General features: G+C 45.8%; 1 long non-coding RNA gene across 1 annotated transcript in view; it reads right to left on the bottom strand.

Moving 5' to 3' along the window:
- Nucleotides 1–14,169, bottom strand: part of LOC136610507 (uncharacterized) — a 43,789-nt gene that overhangs the window by 14,604 nt on the left and 15,016 nt on the right. Inside the window, exon 3 of the long non-coding RNA XR_010790088.1 lies at nucleotides 6,642–6,890. This is a non-coding gene — a long non-coding RNA (uncharacterized lncRNA). The remainder of the gene's footprint in view (nucleotides 1–6,641; nucleotides 6,891–14,169) is intronic.

The raw sequence follows: 14,169 nt of genomic DNA, 5'->3' as shown, positions 1-14,169 counted from the left end.
AATCAAAGAGTAGGAAGACCTTACTAATCAATGAGTGCTTCATCAGACTGAAGGAAACGCTCATTGGTTGTTTCACTGATCAATCAGAGCTTCTATCACTAATTGGTTGGTGAAACCTGGCTGAGAGGCTGCAGGTTACAACTTCGTCTAAAAGTCCCGGCTGGGCATCGCTCTCCAAAGCCTCCCTTCCTCCTGCACTGACACAGCAGTAGCTCTGCTGTCAGAACTTAGAGAAGGGGGAGGAGGAAGGAGGCTGAACAGACAGACAGAAGGCTAAAAGACTGCCACATCCTGTCCTGTGCCAACTCCTCCAGCTGCCCGGGATGATGCTGCCATCTGCAGGAACAGTAAGTATATGTGCAATGTTAGTGTATGTATACTGGATGTATGGAAGGGCTCATTTACACGGGCGTATTGTCAATGGACTTTTATTCTTCCATTTACACTGGCGTGTGCGCACTGCGTCTCGATGCATAGGAGAAATAAATGGCAGCATACTCTATTTCTCTGTATATCATATGCAGCCCTAGTATGGGCTGCATTTCCATGCGCATCTGAACAGAGAGGTGAATTGAAAAATCACACTGTGCATGTCTGTGACCGCATTATTCGCGGGCATGTGCAGTGCCATACGCGGTCTCCATCAGCATTGGAGGGTAAATTCGGAGACTCCATTACTGAATTTGCTGGAAATAAAAACAGTACAAAACAGTGCAGCGCGCAGCGCTACTTCAGTCTTCTTTTACACGAGCGCATATTCGCCGGCGTTTTCACGGCCGGCCAATATGCGCTGTGATCTGATGCATTTGATCACAATACCTCTGTGAGAGAAACTATAAGATTTCATGTCCTCCATTTTATGTTTTGTGACCTGCTCTTCTTACAGCTATTCACTGTCTGTCTTTTATTACTGTTCTGTTATAAGAATGCAAGGCTGTCTCCAAACATTTTACAGAGACTCTCATGAGAAATCGTTCTAATCGGTCTAAAAGAATTCCTTCCTCTAAGACGACATTGTGCTTGTTTAGTTTTAAAAATCATTGATAATAAATGAATTATAATAAATTAGAATTATTACAAGTGAGGCGTCTTCTAGCCTCGTTTCAAATGTCTTTGCATAAATATTTCTGTTTTTCTAATTGAATAAACAGATGACTTCCAATCACATCCAAAGTGTGTGTGATATGCAAGCGTCCTCGATGCTCTAGCAGGAACTGACTGAGTTTGGATACCTGAAAACATACCAATTAGCAATATTTTGCTAATGCCTCGCAACATGGTGCAGTCTCAGCTCACAAATTAAAGGTATTTTCCAAGCTCTAGAAACCTTTTGGAGAGGACAGGAGCAGTAGTGCTGGACTGGTTTGGGTCCAAAGCAGTAAGTACAGCATAGTATACTATTTTTAACCATTTTTATCCTTTCAAATAAATGGAAAAAACCTATAAATAATGCCAGAATTGTGGGAGTTTAGTCACCCTGTCTCCCAAAAACAATGGAATGAAAAGTGAGCAAAAAGTCATATGTACCCTGCAATGGTGCCAGGAAAAACTACAACCTGCACTGCAAAAACAAGCTCTCACACCGCCCAATCGATGCAAAAACAAAAGATATATGCCTCAGAATATGGTGACAAAAAGTATTTTTTAAAATAAGATTTAGATTTTTTAAAAAGAGTAAACCATAAAAAATTCTATAAAACAATCTCTAAAAACAATGTCTTCTCTTCATTGTGATTTTTTACATTTCACCAGCTTTAAAAGTTGTAAGGACTGCAGCCATTAAAAGAAGTTGAGGGGGCCCATGATGAACTTTTGCACCCGGTTCATATACTAACACATTGCAGGAGTTCATTTTGATATGTATTGATCTTAAGAAGCATGATTTTTACTGTTTCAGGCCTCAGTCAGACAAGCGTTTTTTTCCCCATATACATAGTGTAACAGTGTCCTCCAGGGGGTGGGGGCGGCAACAACACACTAGACTCAAAAGTGCATGAAAACTTACTTCAGTCTTTATTTTAACGTATGCTTCCAGGCAACAAAACAGCAACACAAAAGTCAATGCGATATAACAGATGAAATGTTGCACCACGCAGGGTGCTAAGAGGGTTTCCTCCTCAGGCTATCAGACACTGACTCCTTGGGAGCTGCAGCCTTTTATGCCCCAGTAACGGTGTCAGTGCCTACAGCTGAGCTTCCTAAGAACCAGGGTGAAGTTGTGGACTGAACCGCCACGCTGTCCGGACTAAGAGCCTGGGAGGGAGATATACTCCATCCACCACTTCACCCTTTAACTGCCTACAATAGGTACATGAAAAAAAACTGAAGACTGCATATATGAAAAACGTGTGACCGAAATTTCAGCCCCATTTTTTATTCGCTCTTGTTGTGCGATCACACAATTGTAAAATTTGCCCATATAGTGCAGCCCTGTTGAAAGCAAAAGGAGCAGATTGCTGTCCCCTGAGATCCTTGGCTGTGAAATCCCTGAATGCTGTCACATCCAGGGGTTTCACCTTGCTGCCATCGGGGGCCGGTGGCAGCAGCGCCGGTCCCATTGAAAACATAGGGAGAAGATTTTGCTCCATTGAAAACATAGGGAGAAGATCGCGCTGTGATTTGTCAAAGCGCTCAGCCATTTAGAGGCAGCACTTCCAGGAGGCTGGGATTTTTCAATCCTTGACCAGAAGAAAATGATGAAGAACAGTGCCGCGGACCCAGGGAGAAGTCGTGCCAGAGCTAACAGTGCTTCTAGGTGATGTATTTTTTCCCCCAGCAGACAGGGCTTATTTAAGGGCTTTGACAGTAGGATTTCCTACTGTCAAAGTTGCATCAATTTGCACAAAAACCGTGTTTTTGTGCAAATCGAAAAACGCTGTCCTATTTTTTGTAGGTGCGAATTTAAAACGCTTGCAAAAAATCCAATCTTTATGTGGCATGGTGGGAGGAGAATTATATCTTTTTAGCCACTAATCCTTTTTCCTCTCAAATCATATGGTGTGGGCGTTATGCTGATGATCTCCTGCTTGTTTGGGGTCGCAATGTGGCCCCTGACCACAAAGACATTAACTTTTGCTTGTGTTAGTTTTTGAATTCCAATATTAATTCCTGCACCTTATATTTTACAGGTGTTGTGCATTCTTCTCATGCAGTGCTTCTGGGTATAGGATTTATTAGCAATCCAATGTCTGGTTGTGCTGATACTATTCTGTATTGCCAGTAACACTCAGCACTGATAGTTGCCATCCTTGTCAACTGTATAGCTAATTTTAGTGGGAGAGCTAATAAAAGCAAAGCATACATGTTCCACCACTACAGGATATTGCAAGACACAAAGATGTCACACAGTGCAGCGTCAAAGTGGGGGAGACCACATGGAAGAAAGACGGTTGTCACGGGTGGCTCTGCAATCTCTCCCGGCAATGGCGGCAAGGTGCTTGGCTCGGTCGCCGCACAGTGGCAAAAGGGTTTTGTAATGTATAGTTTCTAATGGTGGTTTGTCACATGACGCCAGCATTTCGTCCGGGACTCCAATAGTTAATGGCGAAATAACTGACATGAGTCCGGGAACCTTTGATTTAGTAAACTGGAAGTGCACAGTTTTACTTTAGCTTGTTTTGTAATGCAACAATAACAACAATGGCAGTCTTGCAAAAGTAAGCAGTGATATTACCCTGCCATGCCTTATCGCTTATACAGCGATCTCAGGCACTGGCAAAACAGGACGCCAGTGTCTGGCATCCTGTTGCCATGACAACAGGCTGGGCTCTCTGCGATTATATCGCGAGAGCCCGACAACTTCAAAGAGGGAGCGCGCTCCCTCTGGGAACCCTTCCCATGCCGCGATCTACATAGATCGTGGCAGGGAAGGGGTAACAGCGAGGTGCGCATCTCTGATGCACCCCCGCTGTTGCAGCGGGACGCTGGCTGTGACTGACAGCCGGCTCCCGCTGCGGGATAGCGCGAGATCATATGTGATCTTGCGCTATCCCCAGGACGTAAGTTTACGCCCTGGTGCGGGAAGTACCCCGCTGCCAGGACGTAAACATACGCCCTGGAGTGGGAAGGGGTTAAGATGGGCCTCTTTATTTTCCATGGCTTTGACTTTACCGGGTTTTGTGTAACTCACTGTTTTAGTGGAACAGGTCCCAAACTTTCTCCTCCACACTGCTGCTGATAAAGAAGCTCGTGAATCCTGGCTTCCTCTTTCAAGGACATGATATTTCTACTCTCACTGCAGAACTCCTCCTGCACATCCTCCCATGAAGACTGCCTCCTCACCGACTCTCTACACTGATTTCTCTTCCTATCTAACTTCTGCACTTTCTGTCTATACCTCCCTCTAACATCCTGTCTCCACCTGATATTTTCCTGCTCTGCACTACCCCCCTCCACCAATCAGTGTTAGCATGGCGAGCAGCCAATAAGCAGCCAGCTGTTGCCAAGCTGAAGCTTGAGAAGAAAAGGGAAAACAGGGGTTTCTCCAACATACAGCACCTTCTATAGCCTCCTAGGAAGTCCATAACAAGGTTTTAAAGGACAAATGATTATGTGGCTATTCAGGAGGACCTTCCAGGCCACTACAACAGCATTTTACTAGATGTGCGTTACAGCCTGGATACTCAAAAGAGCAGAACATCGTGTACAGTATGTCCAGTCAAAATTTACCTATATATATATATATATATATATATATATATATATATATATATATATATAGGCGAGAGTCCTCACTAACTGACTGACTGACTGAGTGACTTGCCCCTAATTCTCTAACTTTCTGGAGTTGTACAAATGTGAAATTTGGCGGGGGCATTCTTTAGGTCCTAAATAGGAAAAGTAAAGTGGTCACAATTCGATTATTCAATGCTCAGTGCAAAAGTATTGGCACCCTTTGTAATGTACCTAATCTAATTCTGTAACTTCCCGGTGTCGTACAAACTTGAAATTTGGCACAACCATTCTTTAGGTGCTAAATAGGAAAAGTAAATGGGTCACAACTTGATTATTCAATTCTAAAGGCAAAAGTAAGTGACCCCCTATGTTATGTAACTTCCCAGGGTCGTACAAATGTGAAATTTGGCACAACCATTGTTTAGGTCCTAAATAGGAAAAGTAAAGGAGTCACAACTAGAGATGAGCGAGCGTACTCGGAAAAGCACTACTCGCTCGAGTAATTTGCTTTATCCGAGTGTCGCTGTGCTCGGGTCTGAAGATTCGGGTGCCGGCACGGAGCGGGGAGCTGCAGGGGAGAGCGGGGAGGAACGGAGGGGAGATCTTTCTCTCCCTCTCTCCCGCCCGCTCTCCCCTGCTCCCCGCTGCGACTCACCTGTCACCCGAATCTTCAGGGACGAGCACAGCGATACTCGGATAAAGCAAATTACTCGAGCGAGTAGTGCTTTTCCGAGTACGCTCGCTCATCTCTAGTCACAACTTGATTATTCAATTCTAAGTGCAAAAGTAAGTAATCCCCTATGTAATGTAACTAATAACACACATCTGAACCGCACAAAATTGAAATTTGGCACACCCATTCTTTACGTCTGTAATAAGAAAAGTAAAGGGGTCACAACTTCAATATTCAATTATAAGCGTGAAAAATTGAAATGCTGTGACACATGACATAGTTTTTTTCTCAGAAATCAAAAATCCTAGGGAAATGATTTGTATACTGAGGAGAATCTACCTCACCTCTATGTGTATATAATGAGAAGAATATAACTGATCTCTGTGTGTATATACTGAGAACAATCTACCTCCTCTCTATGTGTGTATATACTGAAGAGAATCTACCTTACCTCTATGAGTATATACTAAGGAAAATATAACTGACCTCTATGTATATATACTGAAGAGAATCTACCTCACCTCTATGCATATATTGAGGTGAATCTAACTCTCCTCTATGTGTATATGCTGAGGAGAATCTACCTCACCTCTATTTGTGTATATTGAGGAGAATCTAACTGACCGCTGCGTGCATATACTGAGAATATAGCTCACCTCTGTGTGTGTATATACTGAAAGCCTGTAAAGTACATAAGGAAGCGCCCATTGACTGCAGGGATGGAGCATGACTTTAAGGCTAAGAAGGGGCTGTAACCTCCAGTCTGGGGGTAAATTTGAATAAAAAGGGCTTTTACCTTTAAGGGTAAAAAGTGAGAAGAGTGGGAGGGGTGGCATATTCTGTATAGGGAAATCGCTACTGCAGTGACCGAAGAGTGGGTCACGGCCCAGGAGACAGCAGGGTAGAGTTTGGCCTTGTCATGGTGGCTCTACCGTCTCCCACCCGGAGGGTAACCGGTGACACGTCCAACGGCTGCGAACAGGTTAATAAAGGGGAACCTTGAGTCCTGTTTTTGTCTTGTGACGCCACCGTTTTCCCTCAACTAGGGATTCCTGGACGATGGGAAAAAAACGCTCCCATATAGCCTCCAGGAGAAGATTCCCGGGTGACGGAGTAAATCCACACACACGGGTACAGTTTAAGAAACACCCTCCGGAAACAGACGGGCGACTGGTCTTTTTACTTAAAGGGGTTGTCCCGCGGTGAAATCAAAATTTTTTTTTCTACCTACCCCCACATTGTGCCCCATTATAAACAATCCCTCTGTTATTTTTAAAACAAAAAAATCGCTTACCTGCATCCCCGTTCGGGCAGTTTCTTCTTTTAAAGATGGCCACCGGTCCTTTCCCAGTGATGCACCTCTCCCATGGTGCACCGCGGGTCTTCTCCCATGGTGCACTGGGGATGTCTTGCGTTCCACTGCCGATTACAGCCACCTAATTGGCTGATCGGCACCACGTGATGGGGCGGAGCTACGATGACGACGCACAGACCAGCTCTCCGGCGCGAGCACACAGCAGAAGACCGGACAGCGCAAGCACGTCTAAAGAAGCCAGAAGATGCAGAAATTAGTCGGAGACATGGAGACGGGGACAAAAAGATACAAAACCAGCCAGTGATACACATACCAGACATTTAACTCTTTCAGTGCTGCAGCTGTGCAATGCATACAATTCTTGCAATGCGAAAGACACTGACAACACAAGACTGAGCATACACACCATTAAAGAAGAAGCCCCGTTGTACTAGGCCACTACACTATGTGCAGACTGAGGAGAATCTAACACTCCTCTATGTGTATACATATTTAATTCCTCGGTTCCTCTGAAATAACCATGACTTCATAACATTTTCTGTGCAAACAGGTGAACAGCTGTACCGCATTAACACTGGCGAAGCAGGGTATATCAGCTAATTATTTGATCAAAATAAAAGTTCTTAAAATGATTGCAACATTGTATGTTCCACCTCATATAGTTAATTTAGTGACATCAAACAAATCTTTTTCAAGTTGAGTAGAGGCGGCAAAGGGGAACTGAGGAATTTGTTCAGCGGTAGGTCGCGGGTAAAGACTGAGTTCCTGGATTTGTCCTTTCTCTTTGGCATCACCCGCGTATACCAGAGTCATTTCCTGCTGCTGTTGACCTGTAAACTCAAACACCTCATACTTCCTTTCAGACCCTTGCCCAATGTCTGCCTAAATAAAACATGGTAAATTATTTCTTTGGATAATTTGTCCGCAGCAGCCATTTTATTACAAATATATTTAACATAAATAACTATTTAAACAAAACAAATTAACATTCCACCTATGAGGGGAGGTTATTGAAGCCCCAAAATCTGGTGTCTCAACCTTTAAAGGGAAATATCCCATTTATCTTCAGCCACTGCTGCAGGTTTGGAGGCACCACTAGCCCTTATAAGGCTAATTTATAACCACCAACCATTTCTGAGGAACCCACCCCAACTAGCGCCACCCGGACTCCCCCAACCAATCTTATAACTGATTCCAAGGGCCCCCCCCACCCTCCACAGTGAGCATGACTTGACCACCTCAAACCTGCGATGCACCCCACAGCAATAATGCTCTTTCAATTCCCTCCTGGATCACCGATGCCCATAAAATGATGCCCATAGCATTTACATGGAAACCATCTCTGCGCCAAAAATTACCATGGCCAGATTCCAAATCGGAGTGTCTAACTGCCACTCCCCCATCCCATGCCACAAAACCTGAAATTGTTCTATTCAACTTCACCCACACTTTATTAATCCTCCCTACCAATCTCACATTACGCGATCTCTTATGCAGGAAAATCTCCGACCACACTATTAGAAGCCCAGGAAAAGAAGCCCAAAGGTATAAGTTATCATAATGATTATCCTGGGCAAGCTCCCGAAACAGCCTACTCCTCAAGTTGTTTTCCCTGACGTGCAAAACTAAAATATCTGGGACCCTATCTAAATGCACAAAATAATGAACCTCTCGTAAAACTCTGTACCAAGCCATACCGTGCAGTCCTACCATTTTATTGTCGCAACATCCCAAGCAAAACCCAGCTGTCTCCAATTTGCACAGATGTTTGCCCTCTCCACACCCCAGTAGACATAGGAATGGCCCAGTGTGCACACTAGTGCCGGGCGTCGATCTGCAAGAGAAGAAAAGAACATACCACAAAAATGTAACCAACATCAAAACTTCAACACCAGCACCTATTTCTATGCGCCCCACCCTTTTAGCTTTTTAACCATCATAGCAAATGCAGACAAATATATGATTTATACCTGCTGGATTCCCATGTACAACAAATTCACTACCGGGGGGAAGATGCCATTAAGCTGTTAATAGCGTGTACCACTCCAAAATTGTCGCAATCTTCTTGTTTCTAAATCATTCAGCCCATAGTGCCACCATGACAATAATGGGGAAGAGCTAAAGCAGCACCAAATTCGTCACCAATCCTAACTCAACCCACTCTTCTGGCCATTGACCGGTTCACAATTGAAAAAATGCTCCAAACCCAAAACTGCCAGTCGCATCTGTAAACAGCTCGTGGTGGGAAATTCTCATTTGACTCCACAATCATCAGTGACTTCCCATTATAACGTTCCATTAAAGACACCTCCAACTCTGTCTTTCGTTCCTTCCCCAAACTAATATAACAATTGGCCACTTTTACTCCAGGCATGGTGGCTGCCAAACCCTTCCCATGGACATTGTCCCACACGCAACATTAAGTTTTCCAAAGAGAGATTGCAAAGCTCGCAGCATAATCTTTCTGACCCGCTGGGCCCTATTGACCTCTCACTGCAAGGAGTTCAATTTATTCGTCAATAACCTACATTCCATAACCGCTGTATTAATAGTAGTGCGCAGGAAGTTTAAACAAGTAGAAGGCCCTTCTGTTTTTCCAGGACCCCAAAATGTTGCAACACTCACTGAACTGTCGAAAGAAGAATGGAACATATTGGCGAATTTGCTAGGTATAAACATTAAAAAATCGTCCAGGTAATGAATGACCGAGCCAGCACCAGATACATCTCTTACCAGCCACTCCAAGAATGAGCTAAACGTCTCAAAGTACATGCAAGAAATCGAACAACCCGTAGGCAAACTTGTATTCGCAAAATATGACCTCTCCCAACAACAGATGCTTTCAGGATGAACTGGGAGAAGGCAAAAGGCCGATTCAATATCAGCTGAAGAGACAGCGGGGAAGATAAGGGCCTTGTCATGGGGCTCTACCATCTCCTCCCCTGAGGGTAGCTCGGGACCCGACCATGTTACTGCTGGGGAAAATAAAGAGGTAATAACCGAGGGTTACCCTAAGTCCAATTGTCACTCGTGACGCCACCGTTCCCTTCTCTGTGGCGGATCTCCAGATGTAATAAAGTAGTCCACACACAGGGTAGCTTTCTGAACAAGACCCGGGAACGGTCGATTCTGTTCGTTTACTGAACACTCTTGAACTCCGATTCAAATAAACAGTCTTTGTACAAATAATAAATGATAGTGGTGTAGAAAGACGGATTGACAGGATATTCGGATCACTCACAGTCCAAATTATCTGTGAACTTCCTTTCCCAACAAACGGTCTCTCTAGCGACAAACACTCACTCTTTCTTCTTCTTGTTATGTAGCGGTTGTTTCTTCCTTCAGCATTCAACAGAAGCGCCGAAACCTCCTGAGTAGTAAGAGGGCAGGCTGAGCACAGGGAAGTCGCTCAGCCTCCTCCATGTCCCACACACAGACTGACTTGCTGACTTGCTCCTTTCAGGCTCTTACACTCTGCCAGTTCTCTGTCTTTCTCCCTTCTCATTTTCTCTGCATTCAGCAAAGACACACACACACACACACACATATATATATATACATACACACATCACACGACACACACAAAACGATATATTTCTCAGACATGACAGTACATACCAGACATTAACACTTATGCAATACACATAAATCAAATGCATTCCACAAAAATGATACTGATGAGACATTGGCACGAGACAGACATAACATTATGGAGGGGCCACACTAACTCTGGGCCACTACACTAGCAAAGTCTCGTTATATATCAATACTATCTCTGGTACTAGCAAGCACTGTTCTATCTAAGCAGTGTGCTCTGGAAAGGAAAGTGTTAAAACAACATATTAAAGGGGTGGTCTCGCGAAACCAAGTGGGGTTATACACTTCCGTATGGCCATATTAATGCACTTTGTAATGTACATTGTGCATTAAATATGAGCCATACAGAAGTTATTCCACTTACCTGCTCCGTTGCTAGCGTCCTCGTCTCCATGGTTCCGTCTAAATTCGCTGGCAGCTTGCTTTTTTAGACGCGCTTGCGCAGTCCGGTCTTCTCCATTCAGCACGAGCCGCTTCAGTGTGCTCCCCGCTACAGCTCTTCTGCGCATGCGCAGACGAGCTGTCACTGCTCGGGAGCGCGCTGAAGCGGCCATTCTGCACCATCCTCTGTTAGAGGAAGGTGCAGAAACTGGAGCTGCCCAGCGGAGAAGACCAGCCCAGCCCAGCAGCCCCGAGAAGCCTCCCAGGTAAGTGATGGGTCGGGGGGGGCTGCCGCTGCGCCGGGCTGCGCCGGGCTGCGCCGGGGGGGGGGGGGCTGGCTGCCGCTGCGCCGGGGGGGGCTGCCGCTGCGCCGGGGGAGCTAGCGCTAGGCCGGGGGGGCTGTCGCTGCGCCGGGGGAGCTAGCGCTAGGCCGGGGGGGCTGTCGCTAGGCCGGGGGGGCTGTCGCTAGGCCGGGGTGGCTGTCGCTGCGCCGGGGGAGCTAGCGCTAGGCCGGGGGGGCTGTCGCTAGGCCGGGGGGGCTGTCGCTGCGCCGGGGGAGCTAGCGCTAGGCCGGGGGGGCTGTCGCTGCGATGGGGGGGGCTGTCGCTGCGCCGGGGGAGCTAGCGCTAGGCCGGGGGGGGGCTGTCGCTGCGCCGGGGGAGCTAGCGCTAGGCCGGGGGGGCTGTCGCTAGGCCGGGGGGGCTGTCGCTAGGCCGGGGGGGCTGTCGCTGCGCCGGGGGAGCTAGCGCTAGGCCGGGGGGGCTGTCGCTAGGCCGGGGGGGCTGTCGCTGCGCCGGGGGAGCTAGCGCTAGGCCGGGGGGGCTGTCGCTGCGCCGGGGGAGCTAGCGCTAGGCCGGGGGGGCTGTCGCTGCGATGGGGGGGGCTGTCGCTGCGCCGGGGGAGCTAGCGCTGGGGAGCCGGGGGCTAGCTCCGGTTACCTGCTGTCTGGTCGGCGGCTGCGGGGCGTCTGGTCGGCGGCTGCGATGCGTCCGGTTGCCATGGAGACACAGCTGGCGGCGTCTCGGGAGCGCGCACGTCGGGCTGCAGCGAGCGACTGGGAAAGAGCCGGCGGCCATCTTGAGGAAACTTTTATAACTTGCTGAAACGCTGGAACGGTAAGTACGAACCAGCTAGAAATGTCATTTACAGGGGGGCTTAGTAATGTGTGTTTAATGGGGGGGACTGGGCAAAAAAAAAAATTAACTGCTTCCTCGAGACATCTCCTTTAATGAGATTAGCAAACCCAATAATCTATCAGTTGCAGATTGCTCAATTTAGAGCAATGTTTCCCAATTCCAGTCCTCAAAGCACCCCAACAGGTCACGTTTTCTGGATTTCTTCAGTACTGGACAGGCGAGGAAATTATTGTCAGTGCCCACACATTGCTCCAGGTGTTCTTACTACAAGATATCCTGAAAACATGACGTGTTAGTGTGCCTTGAGGACTGGAATTGAGAAACACTGGTTTAGAGGTAGCCGTGCTTGCAAGACACTCTCAACTTCACCGCCCATGCAGGATGCAGCACAGTGACTTAGGCCTCATGCCCACGGCTGTGTTGGACTCCACCAGCGGAATATCGCAGTGGAGTCCAACACCATGCCCCACAAAGACCCCAATACTCACCTCTCCGGATTCACCGCGAGAGTTTCGTTTGGTGAGCCGGCACGCATGCACAGTGTAGCGTATGACGCGCTGCAGGTGGGTGCTGACGCATATTCTCACCATACTTCCACTGAGCTCACAGCGGAAGTATCGCGTGACGGACGGCTTCCATGGACTATAATGGAAGCCAGCCGCTCATTTTTCCCCAGCAAATGGAACATTGTAGGCAGCAAATGAACACTGTAGGCAGAAAAGCTAATAGGTTCAAAAGAACCTAATAGCTGCGCGATAATGCCGCAGATTTCTGCCACGGGAAATGCGGCAGAAGTCCGTTCATGGGAATTAGCTCTTAGTATCTGTAATCTCAATGTATTCTTTTAGTCTCTTTATATTCTCAGTCTCTTTAACTACTCATCAAGCCTTGCTTACTCCATGGATACTTTCAACATTAATTAGCACTAACAGTCTCTTCAGTGTAAGGCTCACTCTCTCTGACTTCATCAATTCCATGGGTCATCGACTAGCGTTATTGAATATTTATGATCAGTATGAAATACTGTGTTGGCCAATGGACTAACGTGGATGGTTGCATCTGTGAAACAATTGTTCACCAGACAATCATTTATCCAACGGTTGTTCAACCATCAGCCTACTTCTACTTAATGTGTATGGCCACCTTTAAATTTGATAAGGGATTGTTCAAAAGTAGATGCCTCCTTAAAAGCTATGTGCAGTTTTTATTCAAAGGTTTTACTTTGTAATTTGTTCCCACTGAAGTCAACGGGGAACATTTCGAGTAAATACTATACTAAGAGCATAGTGCCGCTACAAGAAACCTTCAGCGTTCTGCAATTTACTTAATAATGAAGAATATATGGAAAAAATATCCACAAACCCCAATGGGAACCAGAGTCAGGTTGACTGTCATTTTATCTGGATTATGTATTCTTTATAATATGTTTTATCTAAATATACCTTTTCTGCATTAGTCTACACCACATAAATTTAATTAGCATTGCTAAGCCTAATATCACTATCAGAACTCTAACATTACAGTTCTAACATCCTGACTTTATGATTCGAACCCTCTGTTAATCGGCCCAGCATCAACCAAACTGTCACAGCCTTAATCCGTTGTAAATGTGGCTGCCAGACTAATTCTCCTTATTGTATAATTAATGCTCCAACTCTCTGCCAACCATCGCATCCAACATTAATTACCCAATTCAGAAAAAGAATTGCATCTGGAAAAACAGTCTATGCAAAGGACTGGGGAAACTAGTCAGGTTACTATAAGCCTCATCTATATAAAATAAAGCAGTGGAGCATTTGCCTACAGCATACCATCAGATCATAGCTTTTATTTTCTGATATAGACTTGAAGAATGGACGCTGAGAACTGATTGGTTGCTATGAGCAGTTGCTCTCTTGCCACTAAGATATACATGTCTTCCAAACAGGGCACTTGAGAATCTTCTGGTGGGCTTAAAGAGGCTTTGACAAATTTTAAACCTATTTGGGATTTCTTGGTTGATGGATAAGTGCTGATCAGTGGGGATCTGACCGCCAGAACCTCAGTTGGCAAATAAAACCCCAGCTACTTCACCCAATATTAAAACTTAGGTTCTCTTACTTAGCACTAAATACAATTTTAGTTGTCATGTTGGGTGTAATAATTGAGGGTTTTTGTTGGCATTTGGCAAATTGCAATCTAATAGCACAACTATTAAAGGTGATAATACGCCTGTCTACACTTTAGTCAATGAGTGCCAACCTACCACACCGAGAAAGCGTCTTTGTGTCTTTCTCTCTTTTCCCACTACCAACATTGTGTACATTAATTGTAAACAAAAAAAGGAACGTAAAATGTCTGAGATCTTTTATTTTTATTTAGTGGATAGATTGTTATCCAGGATATTGTGTGAG

Source organism: Eleutherodactylus coqui, chromosome 2, assembly GCF_035609145.1.
Source record: "Eleutherodactylus coqui strain aEleCoq1 chromosome 2, aEleCoq1.hap1, whole genome shotgun sequence".
Lineage (NCBI taxonomy): Eukaryota > Metazoa > Chordata > Amphibia > Anura > Eleutherodactylidae > Eleutherodactylus > Eleutherodactylus coqui.
The sequence above is the reverse complement of the archived record's forward strand: the minus strand, read 5'-3'. Positions and strand labels throughout refer to the sequence as shown.